Raw genomic sequence first — 26,234 nt, forward strand, 5'->3', positions numbered from 1 at the left:
CTCAAAAATCCTGGTAATTCCCCCATTTTGACACATGACTCACGTGATTAATGTGAAAATGGAAAAAGAACTGCTGTTAAATAAAAATGCAAATCAAATAATAACTCAAAATTACTACTATTAAGAAACTCCATAAGGAAATAATTGTATCTCATAAGTTAATCCAAGGAATAGAGTAGACAGGTCTGTCCTTCTCACAGTCCGAATCACACAAATAACTATTAATTATAAACTTCTTTGTGATATTAATTGTACATTTTTTACAATTTACATATAAATCTTACCCAATGTTTCTCTCAGGTGAAGGTGATCATGTAACGGCAGATTTCCTAGCAGGGATCGGACCAAAACACAGCGTGGTAAGTGTCCATATCGTTTATTATAAAACATAAACTGAACACTAAGAATTACAAAACAATAAATGTGAACATGACTGAAAACCAAACCGAAACAGTCCCGTGTGGTGACAAACACAGACACGGAAACAAACACCCACAAACCAGCAGTGAAACCCAGGCTACCTAAGTATGATTCTCAATCAGAGACAACTAACAACACCTGCCTCTGATTGAGAACCATACTAGGCCGAAACAGAAACCAAACATAGAAACACAAAACAGACTGCCCACCCCAACTCACGCCCTGACCATACTAAATAAAGACAAAGCAAAGAAATAAAAGGTCAGAACGTGTCAGAACAGAGGTCTGAGGTAATTTAACCTCTTCAAGTGTTTCTCTCCCTGTTCTTTCCCTCAGACTAATTATTTAAAAATATGTCAAACATTTCATACTTTTTGTGTACCAGGTTTACATGTTTTTTTCAGTACATTCCTCATCAATTTTTATTTTAATTTGTGTACTTTTTAAGGTGCAACCTTTCTTACCCATGAAAAACCCACTAAAAACAAATACAATAAATCAAATACGGTATTAACACCACTAACAAATATTCATAACAGATGAGTTGTCTGTGCATGCTGTGTGTGATAAAACGGAGGGCAAAAACAAAGAAACCAATTGCCAGGCCTTACTTATTTGGGAACTCCCTTTATGGCCAAATCTGGATACCTTTACTTTATGCAGAATTTCACAAACTGTTCTCCCAAGACATTTCAAAGAGATAGGGGCACCCATCCTCTCCTAAAATAAAAAATAAACATTTAGTTAGTTTTCACTTTGCTTAATCTTAAACCAATTTACTTTCCAATTAATCTACATCTCTGTTTCCTTTATCTCAGAAGCCCTCTCAATCACCATCACAGTACATGTCTATTCCACTCTATAATCTCTACAATACTCCACCTCTGTCTTTCCATCTAACGTTTACCAGGTGAACATATTTAAAAAAATTTACAGTCAAAATAAACATGATAACTTCTGTTCACAGGGAGGCCATTTTAATTACTCGGGACTCATTCTCCCTTTCGTCAATTCTATACGTCTAGTTTAGAACAAGACGGATTAAAGTGTCTCACGAGATTAAGACCACCTAGGGTTTCCCTAAATCTGCATTGTTCCTACGCGATCACGTGTAAAGTGCTTCGTGACTTCCGAATTCAAAACCCCCAAATATGTTACCTTTTAGAATCCACTGTTTTTGATTCTCGCAAGGATTATCCAACCCCAAAATCGGCTTTTGATTTTTCCCGTTACCCCGCTAAATATAATAATTTTCTTGCGTAGTTTCGAGCTCTATTGGTACTACACTCACTTTTCCAATGATCAACGGCACTATGCTTCGGTATTTATCCGCTACCCCCGCAATATCCGTGTTGATAACCGGTTTCAAACTTGCAATCAACGCATATGTACACATTTTATAAATATACTCACATACCCAAGCGGTGTTCGAATATCCATACTAATACACTATACTGTCACATCCTGATCTGTTTCACCTGTCTTTGTGCTTGTCTCCACCCACCATCCCCATTATCCCCAGTGTATTTATACCGGTGTTCTCTGTTTGTCTGTTGCCAGTTGTTTTGTTTTTTTTACCAGCGGTTTCCCCTTGCTCCTGTTTTTTTATATTTCCTGTTTTCTATTTTTCCCAGTTTTGACCATTCTGCCTGCCCTGACCCTCTGTACCTTATGAACTCTAATCTGGATTACTGACATCTGCCTACCCTTGACCTGTTGTTTTGCCTGCCCCCTGTTCCAGTAATAAACTTGTGTTACTTCAACACTGTCTGCAACTGGGTATTCTCCTGAAACGTAATAATATTCTACATGCTTAATGAGTATATACTTAATACTATTCATTCATTTTAGTACACTAGTTAGACATTTTAGGTGTTTTGGAAATTGACTGTTCAGAAGAGGACTGACCACCCCTCATAGCCTGGTTCCTCTCTAGGTTTCTTCCTAGGGAGTTTTTCCTAGCCACCATGCTTCTACACCTGCATTGCTTACTGTTTGGGGTTTTAGACTGGGTTTCTGTAAAGCACTTTGTGACATCAGCTGATGTAAGAAGGGCTTTATAAATTTGATTGATTGGTTCAAGAGTGCAAACTGCACGCTCTGGCCAAGGAGCAGGGTTGTTTCAAGCTATCTGAACTCACAAAGGCAGTCAAGCATCCCAGCTAACTGGCTAAAGTTGGCTAGCTTGCTAGCTACTTCCATACAGAAATAGGAGAACACCTCTTCACCCTGACCATTTACTCACCCTAGCAGAGCGGGTTAAGCTTTTTTCATGTTATACAAAGCGTTGGAGACTAACTGTGCTGCTAGCAACAATTTTAATTACGTTCTTTCCCTGATGTTTACTGACCCCGGTCATATTCAATGCATCTTGAGCGTTTGTAAATTCATCAGTTATTCTGTGCTCTGCTACATTCAGATGAGTGCTCTAAAATCGGAGCAGATAGCCAGAGCGAATTTATGATGTCCATTGAGAACGCACAACGACTATACCATTTAGCTAAGCTAAGAATAACGTGAATAATCAAGTCAGTAAACATTGGGCAGTTGGATAGTGCCGTGTCTTTGGCTATGCCGGATTAAGTGATATGACATGCTATTCTATAAAATAATTTCTCCGTAATTAATATTACCTGTTTGAGCTAAATATGTAAATGTAATTAACTAGAGAGTCGGGCACTACGAAATAATATTTATAGAGCTTTTATCTTCTGAATAAACTCTTAAAGACCTAGTAATATTTTACATCAATAGCAGTCAATATTAATCGTCATCTTAATTCAGTCTCATCTGAAAGTTGTAAATTATTGGTTATCTGCATGAACCCTGGCTTACAATTTGAATCAACAATACAAAATTGGGTTTAATTATTTATTTACTAAATACCTAACTAATCACAAAGAATTACACATACACATAATTAAATCATAACATGATTACAAATTACATCATTAAGGAAAACGTCCCTAGCGGGCAGAACAGATATGACAGCATGTTACACCAAAGAAAAGTGTCAGGGTTTGAGTGAAAGAGCGGGAAGACTGAGGAACAAAGGGAAGAAGCTGTGCTCTCGTAAATACAGTATCTTATGCATTCTAAATTACCGCCCATTTGGAAAAGGAAAATGCAATAAATATTTACTCTGAGCTGCGCTTCGGTAGGTTGGTGGTAGATGGAAGGCCTTGTTGCCCAACCGAGTCCTTTGAAGAATGTCTCTGGTTGGAGACGTTGTAGTAACGTCATTGGGTGATAGACGGGATACTCTGTCTATTCCTTCCTAACCCTCGTTTGCATCTGCTGTTGCTAACTCAACGGCTAGGAGGTATCACTTCTGTAGTGAATAAGAGTTTTAAGTTCATACCACAAGCTCACGCTGATGTTGGCTTCGTTCTGTAGTTATTATCTGAACCATTCTGAAATAGCACCATCGTCCTCACGTCCTCAGAACAGGAGGTTATATTGTCGCCAAGGGCTTACATAGGAAGGGAGAGGAGGGCGTGTTTGAAAAGTTTTATAGCCCATGTCCCTTCACAGGGGCGGGCTACTGATTGAGCAGAGCCCTATCTTATGAAAACCCAAATCTCACATTTTAGAAGCTAAAATCACATTTCATCCCATCATGACTAATTTCATATTCAAACATTTAAATTGAATAACAATTCCATGTGAATCCGATAACTCTGATGTGTAGAGTTTGTCATCTTGTCATTGATGAGAATGTCTCAGATGACAACCGAACTGACATCATATTCATTAAGTACATATGTTCAATTGGTCGCATTACCAGAATATAGTTCATTTCCCCCCACCTTCTGATGTTCCCAGAATCTCTATTAACAAGGGTTTTGCAAATGTAACATCAGTAGAGTAGAGAGAGGAAAAAGGGGGAAAGAGGTATTTATGACTGTTATAAACCTACCCCCATGCCAACGTCATGACAATAGCATATAGTTAATATACAGCAAGTTCAATGCAATGATTTGATATGTGGTTTATAAGGATAGCGTAACCAACAAACTGTACAGTGGTTCCTTCTTTAAAAGTTGTGTCATACTGGGGCACACCTTGCGTGCTGCTGCACCATTCTGTGGCAGGGTAGCCTAGTGGTTAGAGCGTTGGACTAGTAACCGGAAGGTTGTGAGTTCAAACCCCTGAGCTGACAAGGTACAAATCTGTTGTTCTACCCGTGAACAGGCAGTTAACCCACTGTTCCCAGGCCGTCATTGAAAATAAGAATGTGTTCTTAACTGACTTGCCTGGTTAAATAAAGGTAAAATAAATAAAAAATATTAAATAATTCTCAGCCATTTTTCTGTTATTGCTAGTTTGACCACCAGAGGGCATCTTTGAGAAGCATTTGATGGTATTCTTTATTGGCATTAACAGAGAATGTAAACACTTTTTTTGTAATAACATAGTATATGGGATTGATTTTAAGACATTTGGCTCAATTATTTTGATTAATACTATGGTGTTTCTATTTAGAGAAAAAACGACAAACAAAACCCTCAGGATGGAATGGAAAATATGGCACTGTACAACGTGATTGTTGGGGGTCGGCTACAGGATTGGAGGATTCTAAATTGTTTGCCTTCATTAGGCAGCTTTGTTCCAATATTTCTGTAAATCAGTGATATTTATTCCCATAGTAATGCGTTATGGATCCATAACTAAATCAACCTCTGCATTTTGAAAGATTATTTTATTATCAGTATTTTTATGTTTATTTGTTTATTAGGCTACTGTGCAGTCTACAGCGCCTAATTTCTTACATAAGGGAGAGCAGGCCATGTCTGTACTACAGACTGCAGGGCACGCTGGAGACCAGTGTTATTTCATAGTTGTGATGTCTTCTCTATTATTTTACAATGTAGAAACTAGTAAAAATAAAGAAAAATCCTGGAATGAGTAGGTGTGTCCAAACCTTTGACTGGTACTAGCTTAATTCATTTGATTAATATTAGGGTGTTTCTATTCCATGAAAAAATTAAAAACCCTCTCGGTTTCCATTGGGAAGGAACAGAAAATCTGAGCTGTACAATGTGACGCTCCTAAATTTAGAGCATTGTAAGTTTGTAAATTCAGACCGTTTCAGAGCGCACACTGGACATTCGGGCCGAGGAGTAGGGTTGATTCGAGTGTGCTGGCCTTACAACGGCAGTCAAGTAACCCAAGCTGACGTTGGCTAGCTTGCTAGCTACTTCCAGACACAAATGAGACCACTCTGACCATTTTACTCACCCTAGCTGAGCTGGTAAGGCAGTTTTTGTTTCAACCTGAGCATTGGTGACTGTAACTGTGTTGGAAACAATTTAATTATGCTTTTCTTCCGACGTTTGTTGAATGCTCGTAAATTAACTATTCTGCGCTCTGGTACACTCAGACGAGAGTGTTCTGAAATCTGTGTAGATAGTAGGCTGGACACATGACATTTTTATCAACTAGTTCATTGAATTGACCGTGGAGCCCAGTTTCAAAATATGACAATATGTCCAAGCTGCTTGCCATCGTTTTGAAGTACTCGCGAAAAAACAGGCCTTATTTTAATGCATTTTCACCCTGCCAGCTCCTATTAGTTCTATTGAGCACCGTGGCACCAACTCACCTTCCGAATGTTCTTTTCCCAGCTTATTGTTCAACGTCACAATGCCTGCTTCGCTATTGCTGGAAATGAGACCTGCTCACGTTGTTTTATAGTTAAAATGTGAACAACAAAAAAATAATATTGGAACTCTGTGGTCTATTGGCATGTCTGTCTATTTCGCCAAATATCTCACAATGTGTATATTTAGATTTTTTTCAAGTCAGACGCCAATTAAATCATGAATCTCGTCTTTCTAATTATGTAAGCCTGGGTAGCTAGCTAGGTTGTCATCAAATGCTAGCCCCAAAATACTTTTTTCCCTTGGAACGCTGAGATCCCCCCCATTGTTTTCCTATGGAGAGGCATGATGGTGGAAAATAAATATCACATGGCCCCATTTTTTGCCCCACTGTATATACAGAGCTGGGACCAAAGTAACAAAGCCTACCATCAGTAACACACTACGCCGCCATGGACTCAAATCCTGCAGCGCCAGACTTGTCCCCCTGCTTAAGCAAAAAATGGGGCCATGTGATATTTATTTTCCACCATCATTTGCAAATAAATTCATTAAAAATCCTAAAATGTGATTTTCTGGATTTTTTTCTTCTCATTTTGTCATAGTTGAAGTGTACCTATGATGAAAATTACAGGCCTCTCTCATCTTTTTAAGTGGGAGAACTTGCACAATTGGTGGCTGACTAAATGCTTTTTTGCCCCACTGTATGCAGTGTGATTAGGGAATGTAAACCAGGTGTGCGGGGAACAAGAAAAAACAAATGGAACAATGAAAAATGGAGCAGCCATGGCTAGAAAGCCGGTGACATCGACCGCCGAACAAACAAGTAGGGGAGCCGACTTCGGCGGAAGTCGTGACACAATGCTTTAGCTAGCTAGATTCTTTACATCCACTGTTTCCCTAGACAACAGCCTGTTTTGCTGGTTTTAGCCAGCTAGCTAATGCTAGCCAGTCAGTTAACCTTCTAATTGGCAATTTTCGTAAATGAACTTCATGACAAAAATATATGCACAATCGTTTGTCTCTACATTAACCAACATATTCCTCTCAATTGTATATTTGTAGCTTGACTCATTATGACGTTATAACTACTTACATCTGCTTCCACTGTAATGTTTTGTCAGCCATCTTTGTTGAAGTCTGAAGAAAGCCACCAGAGACGGGTGGCTCTCGTCAAATTCGTCATTGGAACCACTCGATATGATCGGTCATATAAAAACCTTCGGACCCAAATGCATAATGAGTGCTCTTACTACCCCTCATGGCTTCTATTTGGGGTTTGTACGTACAGACACTGTGGGGAAGACGTCATCGATGCACTTATTGATGAACTCTTTAACTTCTTGACGGTACCCATCCCTTTAGCGGGATAATAGTCATCAACAACCGTTGAATTGCATAGCGCCAAATTCAAATAATATTACTAAAAATATTTATATTCATGAAATCACAAGTGCAATATAACAAAAACACAGCTTAGACTTTTGTTAATCCATCTGTCGTGTCAGATTTTGAAAATATGCTTTACAGCGAAAGCAATCCAAGCGTTTGTGTAAGTTTATCGATCGCTCAACAAAACATTATGAACATCTAGCATCAAGTAGCGTGGTCACAAAAATCAGAAAAGCAATCAAATTAATCATTTACCTTTGATGATCTTCGGATGTTTTCACTTACGAGACTCCCAGTTAAACAATAAATGTTCCTTTTGTTCCATAAAGATTATTTTTATATCCAAAATACCTCCGTTTGTTTGTCGCATTATGTTCAGAAATCCACAGTAAAGAGCGGTCACGACAATGCAGACAGATTCCAAATAGTATCCGTAATGTCCACAGAAACATGTCAAACGTTTTTTATAATCAATCCTCAGGTTGTTTTTAAAATATATAATCGATAATATATCAACCGCAACTGTCTTTTTCAGTAGGAGAGGGAAAGGCAATGGCTTCCCAAACTGTTGCGCCAAGCAAAACGCTGCTGGCACCCGGCCATACAATGACGCAATGTTATCTTTCTCGCTCATTTTTAAAAATAAAACCCTGATACTACGTCTAAAGACTGTTGACACCTTGAGGAAACAATAGGAAAAGGAAACTGGTTGATATCCCTTTAAATGGAGCAAAGGCAGGCTATGTAACATGGAGTTTTCAAAATAGAAGCCACTTCCTGGTTTGATTTTCCTCAGGGTTTCGCCTGCAATATCAGTTCTGTTATCCTCACAGACAATATTTTGACAGTTTTGGAAACTTTAGTGTTTTCTTTCCTAATCTGCCAATTATATGCATATTCTAGCATCTGGTCCTAAGAAATAGGCCATTTACTTTGGGAATGTTATTTTTCCAAACATAAAAATAGTGCCCCCTAGCTTCAAGATGTTAAAGGGTGTCAACTGTCTCTACCTTGCGTCAGTCCATATGTGGGTTGTTGTAAAGGGTTGTAAAGGGTTGTTTTCGGGGGAGGTCCGATTTTCCAAACTTACCCTGCTGCCCTTTGTTTACTTGGGTTTGGACACTTTCTAGCGAAATGTCCCTCTTTTCCACAGTTTTAACAAGCAAACACACACTCAGACACAAACGAACACAACAGTATTTGGTTAGGAATGTCTGCCTTTCATATAATAAATACATTGTCATTTCTACTTCATCAAAATATTATTTAATTACTCTATGTAATTTAAAATGTTGTATCCACATGGTAGTCCTTCCTATGCACATTTCTGTGTCAGAAATGTACATTTATAGCTGGTTTCCCAATAATAACTAACTGTTTTACCAGTACACTGATAAATACATTTTCTTTTACCATGTTTATCAAACAATATATATTTGTCTATTTTCTTATTTTATCATGGAACACCTTCATTAGGACTCTGTCCTCGTATCTGGCGGCAGGGTAGCCTAGTGGTTAGAGCGTTGGACTAGTAACCGTAAGGTTGTGAGTTCAAACCCCCGAGCTGACAAGATACAAATCTGTTGTTCTGCCCCTGAACAGGCAGTTAACCCACTGTTCCCAGGCCATCATTGAAAATAAGAATGCGTTCTTAACTGACTTGCCTGGTTAAATAAAGGTCAAATTTAAAAATAATAATAATAATAAAAATCTCTGACATAGCTCATGCATTACACATTACGATCGTAACCCATGGTATATCAGGATCTTATTCTGGAATCACTTACATCAGGACTCTGTCCTGGTATCTCTAACACGCGTGACAACTTTCTATAAGTTAACTTCCCCAATTGGAGGCTGTGTTTAAGAAAATCACTCTCACCCTTAATTTATCTTATCTGTCCGAAATGTATCCACTCACTGACACTCCCAGTAGGTCCAAGGATGGTCCCTCCTGCTCCAAGTAAGTGGAGTGTGGGCTGCCCTGAGCCACATCTAACGGTGACCCTGCACGCAGTTAACCTCGGTCTCCCAGGAGCAAGCATCTCGCCTCTGTCACCAAATTGTCTAGAAATTCTAATCAAAGGGAAGAGAGACTGCAGATTCTTTCAAACATTTTATTATGCGTTTTGCAAAAATGGAGCAGTTAACTATACACTTCAACAGTTGTGCAGTTAAGGACCATCGAATAGTGTCGGTTCTCAGCTTTTATAGAGAAGCACATCCTTTTGTATACCTGGCAGTCAGCAGAGAGTGTGTAAAAGGCAATTAGTTGTCTGTGCAGATTTAAGATAGTCTGAGGGCTCAACTGTATAACTGCATTTACAACAGCAAACACTATAATGTGCTCCTTTCTTCAAGTTTCCACACATGTGACTTTCTGTAGATGGTCAACCCACAGGATGTCACATGCTGCGGTCGCACCCAAACAGACCTTAGCTATATGCCCAGTCTTATGACTAAGCCCCACAAAAGACAAGTTTGTATCAAGTTAAAAGAACACAAGCATATAACAAGAAACTATTCATTAAGCAGTCAAACACGGGATAGCATGACTAATTATGTAATTTTCCACAACACATAACAAATAGGGTTGAATACTTATTGACTCAAGACATAATTGCACTTTGACATTATGTGGTATTGTGTGTTGGCCAGTGAAACAAAATCTCAATTGAATCCATTTTAAATTCAGGCTGTAACACAACAAAATGTGTAAAAAATGAAAAGGTATAAATAATTTCTGAAGGCAAAGTATACATAGAAAAATATCAGTGGTAGCAAAGATTAGCTATATAATGACCAGTGAATACCCCATTCTATTATAGACAGAAGCCGGTGACATGACAGACCAATCAGAACCCATCTGTCACATTCGGACCTTAGATCTTTTGTTATTTCTTTGTTTGAGCATGGTCAGGGCGTGAGTTGGGTGGGTAGTCTGTTCTTTTTTCTAGGTTGTGGTTTTGTATTTGGCCTGGTATGGTTCTCAATCAGAGGCAGGTGTCGTTCGTTGTCTCTGATTGAGAATCATACTTAGGTAGCCTTTTCCCACCTGTGTTTTGTGGGTGATTGTTTTCTGTTATGTGTAGGTCACCTTACAGAACTGTTTTGTTTCGTTCTCCCTTGTTATTTTGTTTAGTGTTCTCTGTTTAATAAATATAATGATGAACACTTACCACGCTGCGCTTTGGTCCTCACCTCATTCCAATGACGAGCGTTACAGAATCACCCACCACCAAAGGACCAAGCAGCGTGTTAAGGAGCAGCGCTATCTGGAGGAGGTGACAACATGGGACGAGATAGAAAGGTGGTCGGTCGATCCAGGGAGAGTGCCGGAGCCCGCCTGGGATTCTCTGGAACAGTGCGAGGAGGGATACCGGAGAATGGAGTTGGCACGGCGGTCAAGGAAGCCCGAGAGGCAACCCCAAAAATGTATTGGGAGGAGGCACACGGGGAGTTTGGCTAAGTCAGGTACGAGACCTGAGCCAACTCCCTGTGCTTACCGTGGAGAGAGGTGGACCGGGCAGGCACAGTGTTATGCCGTGAGGCGCAAGGTGTCCACGGTGTGCAGGCATAGCCCGGTGCGTTACATGTTAGAGCCTCGTATCGGCCGGGGCTAGAGTGGGCATCAAGCCAGATACTATGAAGCCGGCTCAGCGCATCTGGTCTCCAGTGCGTCTCCTCAGCGCGGGGTATATGGCACCAGCCCTATGCACAGTGTCCCAAGTTCACCAGCAAAGGTCAGTGCAGTCTGTTCCACCTCGCCGCACTGGCCGGGATACGGGGAGTATCCAGCTAGGAAAGGTTGTGCAGGCTCGGTGCTCGAGACCTCCAGTGCGCCTCCACGGTCCGGTCCATCCGGTGCCTCCTCCATGCACCAGGCCTCCGGTGGAAGCCCCAAGCACCAGGCTGTCTCTCCGTCTCCTTCCTCCAGGTGCTCCCTCCTGTCCAGCATTGCCAGAGTCTCCCGTCTGTCCCGAGCTGCCGGAATCGCCCGTCTGTCCCGAGCTGCCGGAATCGCCCGTCTGTCCCGAGCTGCCGGAGCCGCCCGTCTGTCCCGAGCCGCCCGTCTGTCAGGAGCCGCCGGAGCCGCCCGTCACTCCGGCGCTGCCGGAGCCGCCCTTCACTCCGGCGCTGCCGGAGCCGCCCTTCACTCCGGCGCTGCCGGAAACTCCCTTCACTCCAGAGCTGTCGGAGTCCCTCGCCTGTCCGGTGCTGCCGGAAGCTCCCGTCCATTCGGGGCCCTCTACTAGGGTTCCCAGTCCGAGGTCGGTGGCGAGGGTCGCTGCCTCCAAGGCGCCACGAAAGTGGGCCGAGACTATGATGGAGTGGGGTCCACTTCCCGCACCAGAGCCACCACCGCGGACAGACGCCCACCCAGACTCTCCTTTATAGGTTCAGGTTTTGCGGCCGGAGTCCGCACCTTTGGGGGAGGGGTGGTACTGTCACGTTCTGACCTTAGTTCTTTTGTTATGTCTTTGTTTTAGTATGGTCAGCGCGTGAGTTGGGTGGGTAGTCTATGTTCTTTTTTCTAGGTTGTGGTTTTGTGTTTGGCCTGGTATGGTTCTCAATCAGAGGCAGGTGTCGTTCGTTGTCTCTGATTGAGAATCGTAATTAGGTAGCCTTTTCCCAACTGTGTTTTGTGGGTCATTGTTTTCTGTTATGTGTAGGTCACCTTACAGAATTGTTTCGTTCTCTTTGTTATTTTGTTTAGTGTTCTCTGTTTAATAATTATAATAATGAACACTTACCACGCTGCGCTTTGGTCCTCACCTCATTCCAACGACGAGCGTTACAGAATCTCTCGGCATGTCCAAACCCTCCAGTATATCAGCCAATCATGGATCCTGCAAATCGTGGATCCTGCCATTCAAGATTATTCGTAATCATGGTAGCAGCCACATTCATGTAGAAGTGTTTAGAAACATATTCTATTCTTATTAACAATAAAAGTGACTCCTAAATGACACAATACATTATTTACCATTAATTCTATTGGGCACAAAATAATCTGAAACACAACCAAAACAAAAAGCAAATGCATCCAACAATTGTGTAGCATCACAATCATAATGTAGACATTGCGTGATATGAATATGGGACCAAAATAGTTTACTTTTTACTACTTTAATACATATACAAATAAATTAATCCCAATATTTTTGGTCCCCTAAAATAGGGGGAATATGTACAAAGTGCTGTAATTTCGCCAGATTTGAATTAAAATATACTCAAATTGAAGCTGACAGTCTGCAATTTAACCTCATAGTCATTGTATCATTTCAAATGCATAGTGCTGGAGTACAGCGGCAAAACAACAACAAAAAATGCACTGTCCCAATACTTTTAAAGCTCACTGTAGGACCCATGTTTGTTTGGCTTCTGCACACACTAGTTCTTCAATTTTCCCTTTCACCATGGCCTGTACTACACACTCTTCCTCATACGCCTTCTCAAATGGGGATTTTTTCATCCCTTAATTAGGTGTGTCACAGTAATCTCTGTAACACCCTTCAATCCTCTGCTCAGGTCACTTAGGAATGTTCACCAATGTCTCGCCCTAAAACATTTGGTTCCCACCTCTTTTTGTCTTTGGTTTCCCCCTAACAAGCCCCAGGTCTTCATATATGGACTGTGTCTAAAATAATCCCATGCTGCTTTGTGTGGGAGGAGGATCTGGCCCCTGTCTAAATAGCTCTCCCCAGTGTTATGCTGTATATATAGATAGTTGGGCCAGTGCTGTTGCTGTCTGAACATTCCAAGTGTGCCAGTTTCTCCTCTATAACTGTTGCTAAGGGAAAATTGACGTTTCTGCGTTGTGCTATATATTTATGATAGTTTTCCACAGATAGCAGATATGCAATTTGCAGAGTACAAACTTGGTTTGACATTATCCGGAATGCTAATCAATAAAAATGTCTGTTAAATTCGCTGCTCTGTTTAGCTTTTTTACACTGTGTCATTTCATAGGAAATTGTCGGAGGTGCTCTCGTATTGTTACATCATCGACATTTTGAGAATAAAGGCTCCCCCTTTACCTTCTGTACATTCTCAAAATGAAGGATATCATAACATGTTCCTTCTTTTCTTTCGTTATTTCTTTTCATTCCTCAGGTCATCTCCATTGGACACAGCTATCCATAAGCAGACATCTGAGGTGGGGGCGGGAAAGGGGGGAGGAAAGGAGGGTGAGCCAGAGGGGAAGAAAATAGGTTGGTGGGGAGTTCCTGGGGATGGGGGTTGTTCATAGCTAGACGAGCATGATGACCGCACTGGAGGCTATATTCCTCCTCTAACCACCGTGTGAACAAGCGGCATAAGCGGGGGGCCTTCGCCGTCATTCAGTGGACTCGCTGAGGCGTATGAGCACACATGCTCCACAGGAGATGAAACCGTTGTGACTGAAAAGCGACCCAGTCTCTCTCCTCCAAAAGCACCTGTCCTCTCCATTCCAAAAACACCTATTCTCTCTCTCTGCACCCCTCTCTCTCTCTCTTTTCTCTTTAACCGATCAATAACAAGTAAAATTATGGGCGCCTAAGATGAGAGATGGGGAAGGAGGGGCAGAGGGATGGAAGGAGAGGGGTCTAAACCTACAGGCTTGAATGCTTCAGTGTTGTCGACATCTGCCACTTATCAATGGGGGTCTTGATTGATTGAGGCCCACAGTCACTGCTTCGCAAAAGAGAGTGGAAGAAAGAGAGACGAAAAACAGAGGCGAGAGAGGTGCCTAAAGGATGGAGAAAAAGAGCAGTGGCAGCGAGTCCAGTCCTCTCTCAGCCTCCAACAATATTGATGTTATTTTTCTGGCTCTTCAAATGCAGCAGTCTGGGTTCTTGGTTTGGGTGTTGTGCTACAGAAGCTTCCCAAACCCTCTGAGGCTTGTAAAAAAAAAAGCATCCTAGACACACACACACACACACACACACACACACACAGGGGAAAGCTCACATGCATGCACATAGACCAACCGATGCACACGAGTGCTAATGCATACATATATACACTGCTCAAAAAAATAAAGGGAACACTAAAATCACACATCCTAGATCTGAATGAATGAAATATTCTTATTAAATACTTTTTTCTTTACATAGTTAAATGTGCTGACAACAAAAATCACGCAAAAATGATCAATGGAAATCAAATTTATCAACCCATGGAAGTCTTGGAGTCACACTCAAAATTAAAGTGGAAAACCACACTACAGGCTGATCCAAATTTGATGTAATGTCCTTAAAACAAGTCAAAATGAGGCTCAGTAGTGTGTGTGGCCTCCATGTGCCTGTATGACCTCCCTATAATGCCTGGGCATGCTCCTGATGAGGTGGCGGATGGTCTCCTGGGGGATCTCCTCCCAGACCTGGACGAAAGCATCCGCCAACTCCTGGACAGTCTGTGGTGCAAAGTGGCGTTGGTGGATGGAGCGAGACATGATGTCCCAGATGTGCTCAATTTGATTCAGGTCTGGGGAACGGGCGGGCCAGTCCATAGCATCAATGCCTTTCTCTTGCAGGAACTGCTGACACACTCCAGCCACATGAGGTCTAGCATTGTCAGGAACCCAGGGCCAACCACACCAGCATATGGTCTCACAATGGGTCTGAGGATCTCATCTCGGTACCTAATGGCAGTCAGGCTACCTCTGGCGAGCACATGGAGGGCTGTGCGGCCCCCCAAAGAAATGCCACCCCACACCATGACTGACCCACCGCCAAACCGGTCATGCTGGAGGATGTTGCAGGCAGCAGAACGTTCTCCACGGCGTTTCCAGACTCTGTCACGTCTGTCACATGTGCTCAGTGTGAACCTGCTTTCATCTGTGAAGAGCACAGGGCGCCAGTGCCGAATTTGCCAATCTTGGTGTTCTCTGGCAAATGCCAAACGTCCTGCACGGTGTTGGCCTGTAAGCACAACCCCCACCTGTGGACGTCGGGCCCTCATACCACCCTCATGGAGTCTGGTTCTGACCGTTTGAGCAGACACATGCACATTTGTGGCCTGCTGGAGGTCATTTTGCAGGGCTCTGGCAGTGCTCTTCCTTGCACAAAGGCGGAGGTAGCGGTCCTGCTGCTGGGTTGTTGCCCTCCTACAGCCTCCTCCACATCTCCTGATGTACTGGCCTGTCTCCTGGTAGTGCCTCCATGCTCTGGACACTACACTGACAGACACAGCAAACCTTCTTGCCACAGCTCGCATTGATGTGCCATCCTGGATGAGCTGCACTACCTGAGCCACTTGTGTGGGTTGTAGACTCCGTCTCATGGTACCACTAGAGTGAAAGTACCGCCAGCATTCAAAAGTGACCAAAACATAAGCCAGGAAGCATAGGAACTGAGAAGTGGTCTGTGTTCACCACCTGCGGAACCACTCCTTTATTGGGGGTGTCTTGCTAATTGCCTATAATTTCAACCTGTTGTCTATTCCATTTGCATGACAGCATGTGAAATTTGTCAATCATTGTTGCTTCCTAGGTGGACAGTTTGATTTCACAGAAGTGTGACTGACTTGGAGTTACATTGTGTTGTTTAAGTGTTCCCTTTATTTTTTTGAGTAGTTTGTATATACACACACACCCAGGTAGAGGAAATGGAGGAGAAATATATCTTCATCTAATTATGAAGCTTAATAAACTCCCTCAAAGGGGAACGCTTACTTTGTGTCCTTTGGGCAAACATTGTTTCCACATGACAGGCTCACTAGCACAAATATACACTATTTTCACACTTTTTACTTTGTGTCACCTTGGGTGTTTGGGCACTTTTGTCTCAAGGTGGAGAGACTCTCTTTTTTCCAATAGGTTATTTGCAATGCCTCATAACAAGTTTTATTGAACATTTTTCACATATTTTGTATCTTGATAAAGTTGAGAAAAAGTAAGCAGATACATACAGACAAATGAAAACAGTATTCAAATAGATTTTTTTAACAGAATGTAACAAGCTGGTTGTACTCTGTTACAGTACATGGTCATTATGTGTTTAGTGTTGTGTACTCATGTCACAGTATATCCCGTTAAGAGGTCAATTTAGTTAGGTGAATAGAACAAATGAAATGACAACTCAAAGGTGACTCTTCTTCCACCTGTGTGAATGAATTGTATTAATACTCTTATTATAAACAAATAGTTTTATGGCTAATGCACTAAAGATGCCCTATAGTTGACACTCTTACTCATTCCAATATAGCTTTAAAAAAGGGGACAGTCTGAACTCAGTCTTTTCCTTTATTTCATTGCGAAGACAGAGCGGATCTTCCTCTTTTCATGTATTGTAGGGATGAGTAGGTCATCTTTAGTGCCTCAGCCATACATCTATGTGTGTACAACCTAAGATAAGAATCCACAAGTAGACATGCGTGGGGTTTCGCCTTTTTCATGTTTACACAATGCTCACACTTCCACTCCTCTCATATATAACTCTATGAAGCCTTTCATGAATGGAGATTCAATGCTTCACCCATAGGCTTGAATCACCCCTGTAGCTACCTTGTTGGACTGAACATAGAGTTCACATCTGGAGGTGCCCTCTATTGTTCTGTGAACAGACAAGATGATGTAAGTGCGCAAGAGGCACATCATCTGTTCTGTGCCTTCAGCGCTCAAATGCTGTTGTTTTCCCATAAGACATGTGAGTGAGTGAGTGAGTGCAGGCCGCCATTTGTTTGTGTGTGTGTGTGGGGGGGGTGTTGCCGTGTGTGTGTGTGTGTGTATACACTCAGAAATAAAAGGTGCTATATAGAAGCTAAAATGGTTCTTCGGCTGTCCCCATAGGATAACCCTTTGAATAACTATGTTTGGTTCCAGGTAGAACCGTTTTGGGTTCCAAGAAGAACCCTTTCCACAGAGGACTCCACATGGAACCCCAAAAGGTTCTACCTGAAAGAAAAAGGGTTATCCTGTGAGGACACCCAAAGAACCCTTTCAGAACCATTTTTTTTCTAAGAGTGTATTATGCATACGTGTGCTCGTCCTGTGTTTGTATGCTGGGGGGGATCTATATCTGTTGTGGCTCATATAGAGCTTGGACAAAATGTCCTGTGACTTGTACCCTAAATGTCAGAGGACTTGTCTCCACTCTGGGAACATGTAACCCTTAGCCATCAAATACAGTCTCTCACGTCAAATGCTACATGTAAGGAGATAGTGTCCCAAATGACACTATATTCCCTATATAGTGCACTAAATAGTGAATAGGGTGCAATGTTGGATGACACCACTGTGTGCTTGCTCATCACTTCCCATTCACTGTTCAAAACCAATGATGTCATAGACCGAAAATAATCATTGAGTGAAGTATACTTAAATGATGTTGTTGTTGTTTTATTTATTTTATTTCACCTTAATTTAACCAGGTAGGCAAGTTGAGAACAAGTTCTCATTTACAATTGCGACCTAGCCAAGATAAAGCAAAGCAGTTCGACACATACGAGACAGAGTTACACAGAGTAAAACAAACATACAGTCAATAATACAGTATAAACAAGTCTATATACGATGTGAGCAAATGAGGTGAGATAAGGGAGGTAAAGGCAAAAAAAGGCCATGGTGGCAAAGTAAATATAATATAGCAAGTAACACACTGGAATTGTAGATTTGCAGTGGAAGAATGTGCAAAGTAGAAATAAAAATAATGGGGTGCAAAGGAGCAAAATAAATAAATTAAATAAATACAGTAGGGAAAGAGGTAGTTGTTTGGGCTAAATTATAGGTGGGCTATGTACAGGTGCAGTAATCTGTGAGCTGCTCTGACAGTTGGCGCTTAAAGCTAGTGAGGGAGATAAGTGTTTCCAGGTTCAGAGATTTTTGTAGTTCGTTCCAGTTATTGGCAGCAGAAAACTGGAAGGAGAGGCGGCCAAAGAAAGAATTGGTTTTGGGGGTGACCAGAGAGATATACCTGCTGGAGCGCATGCGACAGGTGGGTGATGCTATGGTGACCAGCGAGCTGAGATAAGGGGGGACTTTACCTAGCAGGGTCTTGTAGATGACATGGAGCCAGTGGGTTTGGCGACGAGTATGAAGCGAGGGCCAGCCAATGAGAGCGTACAGGTCGCAGTGGTGGGTAGTATATGGGGCTTTGGTGACAAAACGGATTGCACTGTGATAGACTGCATCCAATTTGTTGAGTAGGGTATTGGAGGCTATTTTGTAAATGAAGTCGAGGATTGGTAGGATGGTCAGTTTTACAAGGGTATGTTTGGCAGCATGAGTGAAGGATGCTTTGTTGCGAAAAAGGAAGCCAATTCTAGATTTAACTTTGGATTGGAGATGTTTGATGTGGGTCTGGAAGGAGAGTTTACAGTCTAACCAGACTGGGTATTTGTAGTTGTCCACGTATTCTAAGTTAGAGCCGTCCAGAGTAGTGATGTTGGACAGGCGGGCAGGTGCAGGCAGCGATCGGTTGAAGAGCATACATTTAGTTTTACTTGTATTTAAGAGCAATTGGAGGCCACGGAAGGAGAGTTGTATGGCATTGAAGCTTGCCTGGAGGGTTGTTAACACAGTGTCCAAAGAAGGGCCAGAAGTATACAGAATGGTGTTGTCTGCGTAGAGGTGGATCAGAGACTCACCAGCAGCAAGAGCGATATCATTGATGTATACAGAGAAGAGAGTCGGTCCAAGAATTGAACCCTGTGGCACCCCCATAGAGACTGCCAGAGGTCCGGACAGCAGACCCTCCGATTTGACACACTGAACTCTATCAAAGAAGTAGTTGGTGAACCAGGCGAGCCAATCATTTGAGAAACCAAGGCTGTCGAGTTGCCGATGAGGATGTGGTGATTGAGAGAGTCGAAAGTCTTGGCCAGATCAATGAATACGGCTGCACAGTAATGTTTCTTATCGATGGCGGTTAAGATATCGTTTAGGACTTTGAGCATGGCTGAGGTGCATCCTTGACCAGCTCTGAAACCAAATTGCATAGCAGAGAAGGTATGGTGAGATTCGAAATGGTCGGTAATCTGATTGTGGACTTGGCTTTCGAAGACCTTAGAAAGGCAGGTTAGGATAGATATAAGTCTGTAGCAGTTTGGGTCAAGAGTGTTCCCCCCCTTTGAAGAGGGGGATGACCGCAGCTGCTTTCCAATCTTTGGGAATCTCAGAAAGAGAGGTTGAACAGGCTAGTAATAGGGGTGGCAACAATTTCGGCAGATAATTTTAGAAAGAAAGGGTCCAGATTGTCTAGCCCGGCTGATTTGTAGGGGTCCAGATTTTGCAGCTCTTTCAGAACATCAGCTGACTGGATTTGGGAGAAGGAGAAATGGGGAAGGCTTCGGCGAGTTGCTGTGGGGGTGCAGTGCTGTTGCCCGGGGTAGGAGTAGCCAGGTGGAAAGCATGGCCAGCCGTAGAAAAATGCTTATTGAAATTCTCAATTAAAATGGATTTATCAGTGGTGACAGTGTTTCCCATCTTCAGTGCAGTGGGCAGCTGGGAGGAGGTGTTCCTATTCTCCATGGACTTTACAGTGTCCCAGAACTTTTTTGAGTTAGTGTTGCAGGAAGCAAATTTCTGCTTGAAAAAGCTAGCCTTGGCGTTTCTAACTGCCTGTGTATAATGGTTTCTAGCTTCCCTGAACAGCTGCATATCACGGGGGCTGTTCGATGCTAATGCAGAATGCCATAGGATGTTTTTGTGTTGGTTAAGGGCAGTCAGGTCTGGGGAGAACCAAGGGCTATATCTCTTCCTGGTTCTACATTTCTTGAATGGGGCATGCTTATTTAAGATGGTTAGGAAGGCATTTTTAAAAAATAACTTGACATAAATATACTATGTCATTATAACAAATCCCTTGTGAGTGAAATTTAAACACAAACGAGTTAAGCTCACTTGAACATGAAACTTTCTACTCAAATGGTTCAAGAAAACCGATTGCCTTAAACAAATTAATTTGCTGTAACATATATGCTAGGAGTCAGGAAGCAGGTGCAGCAGATGAGTTAAATAATGATAATAAGCAGATAAACAAAACAGGAAAAGAGCACAGAATGTCTTGAGGGCTAAATAAATGTTACGTAATCAAGGTATTGATGAAGTCCAGGTTTGTATAACGATGGGGTGCAGGTGTGCGTAATGATTGTTGCCAGGTCCGCAGGTTAGTAAACTCAACGTGCTTTGAACCAATGAATTTGTGGAAACTCAATATACAGTAATTCCATAAAAAATGACAAACACATGGAGAGATGGCACAAAAACAGTCTTAAAACTTCTTGATGCTACCCATCCCTGTCGCGGGATCATTTTCGTCAGCAACCGCTGAATAGCATAGCGCAACAGTCAAATAATATTACAAAAAAAATATTCATATTCATGAAATCACAACTGCAATATTGCAAAACACAGTTTAGCCTTTTGTTAATCCACCTGTCGTCTCAGATTTAGAAATGATGCTTTACATCGAAAGCAATGCAAGCGTTTGTGTAAGTTTATCAATAGCCTAGCTTAGCATTATGTACACATAGCATCAGGAAGCTTGGTCACGAAAATCAGAAAAGCAATCAAATTAACCGTTTAACTTTGATGATCTTCGGATGTTTTCATTCACGAGACTCCCAGTTACACAACAAATGTTCCTTTTGTTCCATAAAGATTGTTTTTATACCCAAAATACCTCTGTTTGTTTGTCGCGTTATGTTCAGAAATCCACAGGAAAGAGCGGTCACGACAACGCAGACGGAAATTCCAAGTAGTCTTCATAATGTCCACAGAAACATGTCAAACGTTTTTTTTAATAATCATTACATATTCGATAATATATCAACCGAGTGTGTAGGTTTTTCAATAACAGCGGGAGGAACAATGGCGGCTTTACTCTGTAGCGCAAAAACTCACTCTGAGAGCCCCCACCTATCCACTTATGCAATGTGATCTTTCACGCTAATTTTTCAAAAGAAAAGCCTGAAACTATGTCTAAAGACTTGACACCTTAGGGAAGCCAGAGAAAAAGGAAACTGGTTGATGTCCCTTTAAATGGAGGATAGGCATGCATAGGAACAGAAGGGTTTCAAAATAAGTGGCACTTCCTGATTTGATTTTACTCAGGGTTTCGCCTGCAATATCAGTGCTGTTATACTCACAGTCAATATTTTTGACAGTTCTGGAAACTTTAGAGTGTTTTCTCTCCTAATCTGTCAATTATATGCATATTCTAGCATCTGGTCCTGAGAAATAGGCCGTTTACTTTGGGAACGTTATTTTTCCAAACATAAAAATAGTGCCCCCTAGCTTCAAGAGGTTAATTCAACATAGCTGTTTATTGGGAAACAATATTCAATGTTTTCCAAATTTTCCATGAATGACTTCTAAAACATGCTTCTAAACATCAATAATATCAATATATTGTTTCAGTTACAATAATAAAAGGTCCAATAAGTAAACAGTGTTTCCTGAACAAGCATCATTCCAAGATGGCGTAACAGTCAGACGCTTTGTCTTTGTCCTGTCGTGTCCCTTGTATATATCTTTTTCTTTGCTTATCTTTTAAAAATTATTTTCCTAAACCTCAACTTCTAAATACTCTCCTGCACGAGCTCAGAAGATAGATGGGGGGCAATAAATTCACATATGGTGCTGGGGGCAGAGGGTGGTCTATAGCAAGCTGCAACGGTGAGAGACTTGTTTCTGGAAAGGTGAATTTTTAGAAGTAGAAACCCGAATTGTTTGGGTACAGACCTGAATCGTAAGACAGAACTCTACAGGCAATCTTTGCAGTAGATTGCAACACCGCCCCGTTTGGCAGTTCTCTCTTGGCGGAAAATGTTATAGTTAGGGATGGAGATTTCAGGGTTTTTGTTGGTTTTCCTAAGTTAGGATTCAGACACGGCTAAGACATCCGGTTTGGCAGAGTGTGCTAAAGCAGCGAGTAAAACAAAATTAGGGAGTAGGCTTCTAATGCTAACATGCATGAAACCAAGGCTTTTACGGTTACAGAAGTAAACAAATGAGAGCACCTGGGGAGTGGGAGTGGAGCTAGGCACTGCAGGACCTGGATTAACCCCTACATCACCAGAGGAGAAGTAGGATAAGGATACGGCTAAAGGCTATATGAACTGGCCTTCTAGCACGTTCGGAACAGAGAGTAAAAGGAGCAGGGGCATGCGTAGTCAAGTGATCATATGGGTCCAGTGAGTGGTTGGGCTGGCTGGGGACACGGCGATTCAGACAGTTAGCAGGCCTGTGCTAACAAGTAGCTAACCGCGACCCCGGATGACTACCAGCGTCCCCCCAAAGGCCCTTCTACTGACTTGCTAGCCACGGTCTGCCAACTGCTAGCTTGCTATCCCCGTAAGGGATTGAGGTTTAATTCGATTATACCTTCCGGTAACCTGCCTCACCCAATGTGATACGGAATCGCTATTATTTTTAATTTTAGAACACATTCAAGAACCTCCAGAAGCTAACCAGCTACAAGCTATTTAGTCATTGTTAGCCACTGCTAGCGGCTTTTACCTTCTACACAGCCAGCCCTGTTTTTTAGCCTGGATAATACTCGCCAGTCTACCAGTATCGAACTGTCTCTCCACAACAACGCCGGCCTACTCAGCTGTTCCCCCGAACCCCACTCATACACGGCTAGAGTCCAATACTCCACCGGATCCTTGCTGTAAACTCTGGACCTTGGCTAATGCCACTGCCACGAAGCTAGCACCAGTTCGCCGTGAGCCAGGCACATCTCCCTGCTAGCAGGCACATCTCCCTACCAACCCTGAGCAGAGCCCCCCCTACCACCCCCGGGCTACTAACTTTAAATGCTGTGTCGCTAGCATAGTGGCGGCTTCCCTGTCCCATCTGCTGCTGCCCCCTGGACACTGTGATCACTTGGCTACATAGCTGATGCCTGCTGGACACTGCGATCACTTGGCTACATAGCTGATGCCTGATGGACTGCCCATTAATCACGGTACTCCATTCTGTTTTTTTATGTTTTATCTGTCGGCCCCAGCCGCAAACTCAGGCTTTGTGTGTAATTAATCCGACCCTCTCTGCCTAGTCATTTTACCTGCTGTTGTGCTAGCTGATTAGCTGTTGTTGTCTCACCTGTTGTTTTAGCTAGCTCTCCAAATCAACACCTGCGATTACTGTATGCCTCGCTGTATGTCTCTCTCAAATGTCAATATGCCTTGTATAATGTTGTTCAGGTTAGTTAGCATTGTTTTAGTTTACAATGGACCCACTAGTTCCACTCCTCATACCTCTGATACCTCCTTTGTCCCACCTCCCACACATGCAGTGACCTCACCCATTACAACAAGCATGTCCAGAGATACAACCTCTCTTATCATCACCCAGTGCCTGGGCTTACCTCCACTGTACCCGGGCACCCTCATTTGTTGACTTCTGTGATCGAAAAAGCCTTGGTTTCATGCATGTCAACATCAGAAGCCTCCTCCCTAAGTTTGTCTTACTCACTGCTTTAGCACACTCTGCCAACCCCTGATGTCCTTGCCGTATCTGAATCCTGGCTTAGGAAGGCCACCAAAAATTTGGAGATTTCCATACCCAACTATAACATTTTCCGTCAAGATAGAACTGTCAAAGGGGGAGGAGTTGCAGTCTACTGCAGAGATAGCCTGCAAAGTAATGTCATACTTTTCAGGTCCATACCTAAACAGTTCGAACTACTAATTTTAAAGATTTCTCTCTCCAGAAATAAGTTTCTCACTGTTGCCGCCTGCTACCGACCCCCCTCAGCTCCCAGCTGTGCCCTGGACACCATTAGCATCTAGCTTCAATAGCCCCAATCTATGATATGCAACTTTTCAGGGAAGTTAGGAACAAATATACACAGGCAGTTTGAAAAAGCTAGCCTTAGTTTTCCTAACAGAAATTTGCATCCTGTAGTACAAATTCAAAAAAGTTCTGGCACAATGTAAATCCATGGAGAATAAGAGCACCTCCTCCCAGCTGCCCACTGCTCTGAGGCTAGGAAACACTTACCACCGATAAATCCACTAAATTTGGGAATTTCAATAAACATTTCTCTATGGCTGGCCATGCTTTCCACCTGGCTACCCCTACCCCGGTCAACTGCCCGGCACCTTCCACAGCAACCCGCCCAAGACCCCACTGTTTCTCCTTCAGCCAAATCCAGATAGCTGATGTTCTGAAAGAGCTGCAAAATCTGTACCCCTACAAATCAGCCTGGATAGACAATTTGGACCCTCTCTTTCCAAAATTATCTGCTGAAATTGTTGCAACCTCTATTACTAGCCTGTTCAATCTCTCTTTCGTATCATCTGAGATTCCCAAAGATTGGAAAGCTGCCATGGTCATCCCCCTCTTCAAAGGGGGTGACACTCTAGACCCAAACTGCTACAGACCTATATCTATCCTACCCAGTCTTTCTAAGGTCTTCGAAAGCCAAGTTAACAAACCGATTACCGACCATTTCGAATCACACCGTACCTTCTCCGCTATGCAATCTGGTTTCAGAGCTGGTCATGGGTGCACCTCAGCCACGTTCAAGGCCCTAAACGATATCATAAACGCCATTGATAAGAGACATTACCGTGCAGCCGTATTCATCAACCTGACCAAGGCTTTCGACTCTGTCAATCACCACATTCTTATTGGCAGACTCGACATCCTTGGTTTCTCAAATGATTGCCTTGTCTGGTTTACCAACTACTTCTCTGATAGAGTTCAGTGTGTCAAATCGGAGGGCCTGTTGTCAGGACCTCTGGCAGTCTCTATGGGGGTGCCACAGGGTTCAATTCTTCTCTTCTCTGTATACATCAATGATGTCGCTCTTGCTGCTGGTGATTCTCTGATCCACCTCTACGCAGATGACACCATTCTGTATACTTCTGGCCCCTCTTTGGACACTGTGTTAACTAACCTCCTGACGACCTTCAATGCCAAACAGCTCTCCTTCTGTGGCCCCCAACTGCTCTTAAATGCAAGTAAAACTAAATGTATGCTATTCAATCAATCACTGCCCGCACCGTCCCGCCTGCCCGTCCAGCATCACTACTCTGGACGGCTCTGACTTAGAATATGTGGACACCTACAAATACCAGTGTGTCTGGTTAGACTGTAAACTCTCCTTCCAGACTCACATTAAGCATCTCCAATCCAAAATTAAATCTAGAATTGGCTTCCTACATCGAAACAAAGAATCTTTCACTCATGCTGCCAAACACACCCTCGTAAAACTGACCATCCTACCGATCCTCGACTTTGGCTATGTCATCTATAAAATAGCCTCCAACACTCTACTCAACAAATTGGATGCAGTCTATCACAGTGCCATCCGTTTTGTCACCAAAGCCCCATGCACTACCCACCACTGCGACATGTACGCTCTCGTTGGTTGGCCCTCGCTTCATATTCATCACCGAACCCACTGGCTACAGGTTATCTACAAGTCTCTGCTAGGTAAAGCCCCGCCTTATCTCAGCTCACTGGTCACCATAGCAGCACCCACTTGTAGCACGCGCTCCAGCAAGTATATCTCACTGGTCATCTCCCAAAGCCAATTCCTCCTTTGGTCGCCTTTCCTTCCAGTTCTATGCTGCCAATGACTGGAACGAACTTCAAAAATCACTGAAGCTGGAGACGCATATCTCCCGCACTAGCTTTTAAGCACCAGCTGTCAGAAAAGCTCACAGATCACTGCACCTGTACATAGCTCATCTGTAAACAGCCCATCTATCTACCTCATCCCCATACTGTATTTATTTATTTATCTTGCTCCTTTGCACCCCAGTATCTCTACTTGCACATTCATCTTCTGCAGATCTACCATTCCAGTTTTAAATTGCTATATTGTAATTACGTCGCCACCATGGCCTATTTATTGCCTTAATTAACTCCCTTATCAT

The sequence above is a fragment of the Oncorhynchus tshawytscha genome, linkage group LG10, assembly GCF_018296145.1.
Source record: "Oncorhynchus tshawytscha isolate Ot180627B linkage group LG10, Otsh_v2.0, whole genome shotgun sequence".
Lineage (NCBI taxonomy): Eukaryota > Metazoa > Chordata > Actinopteri > Salmoniformes > Salmonidae > Oncorhynchus > Oncorhynchus tshawytscha.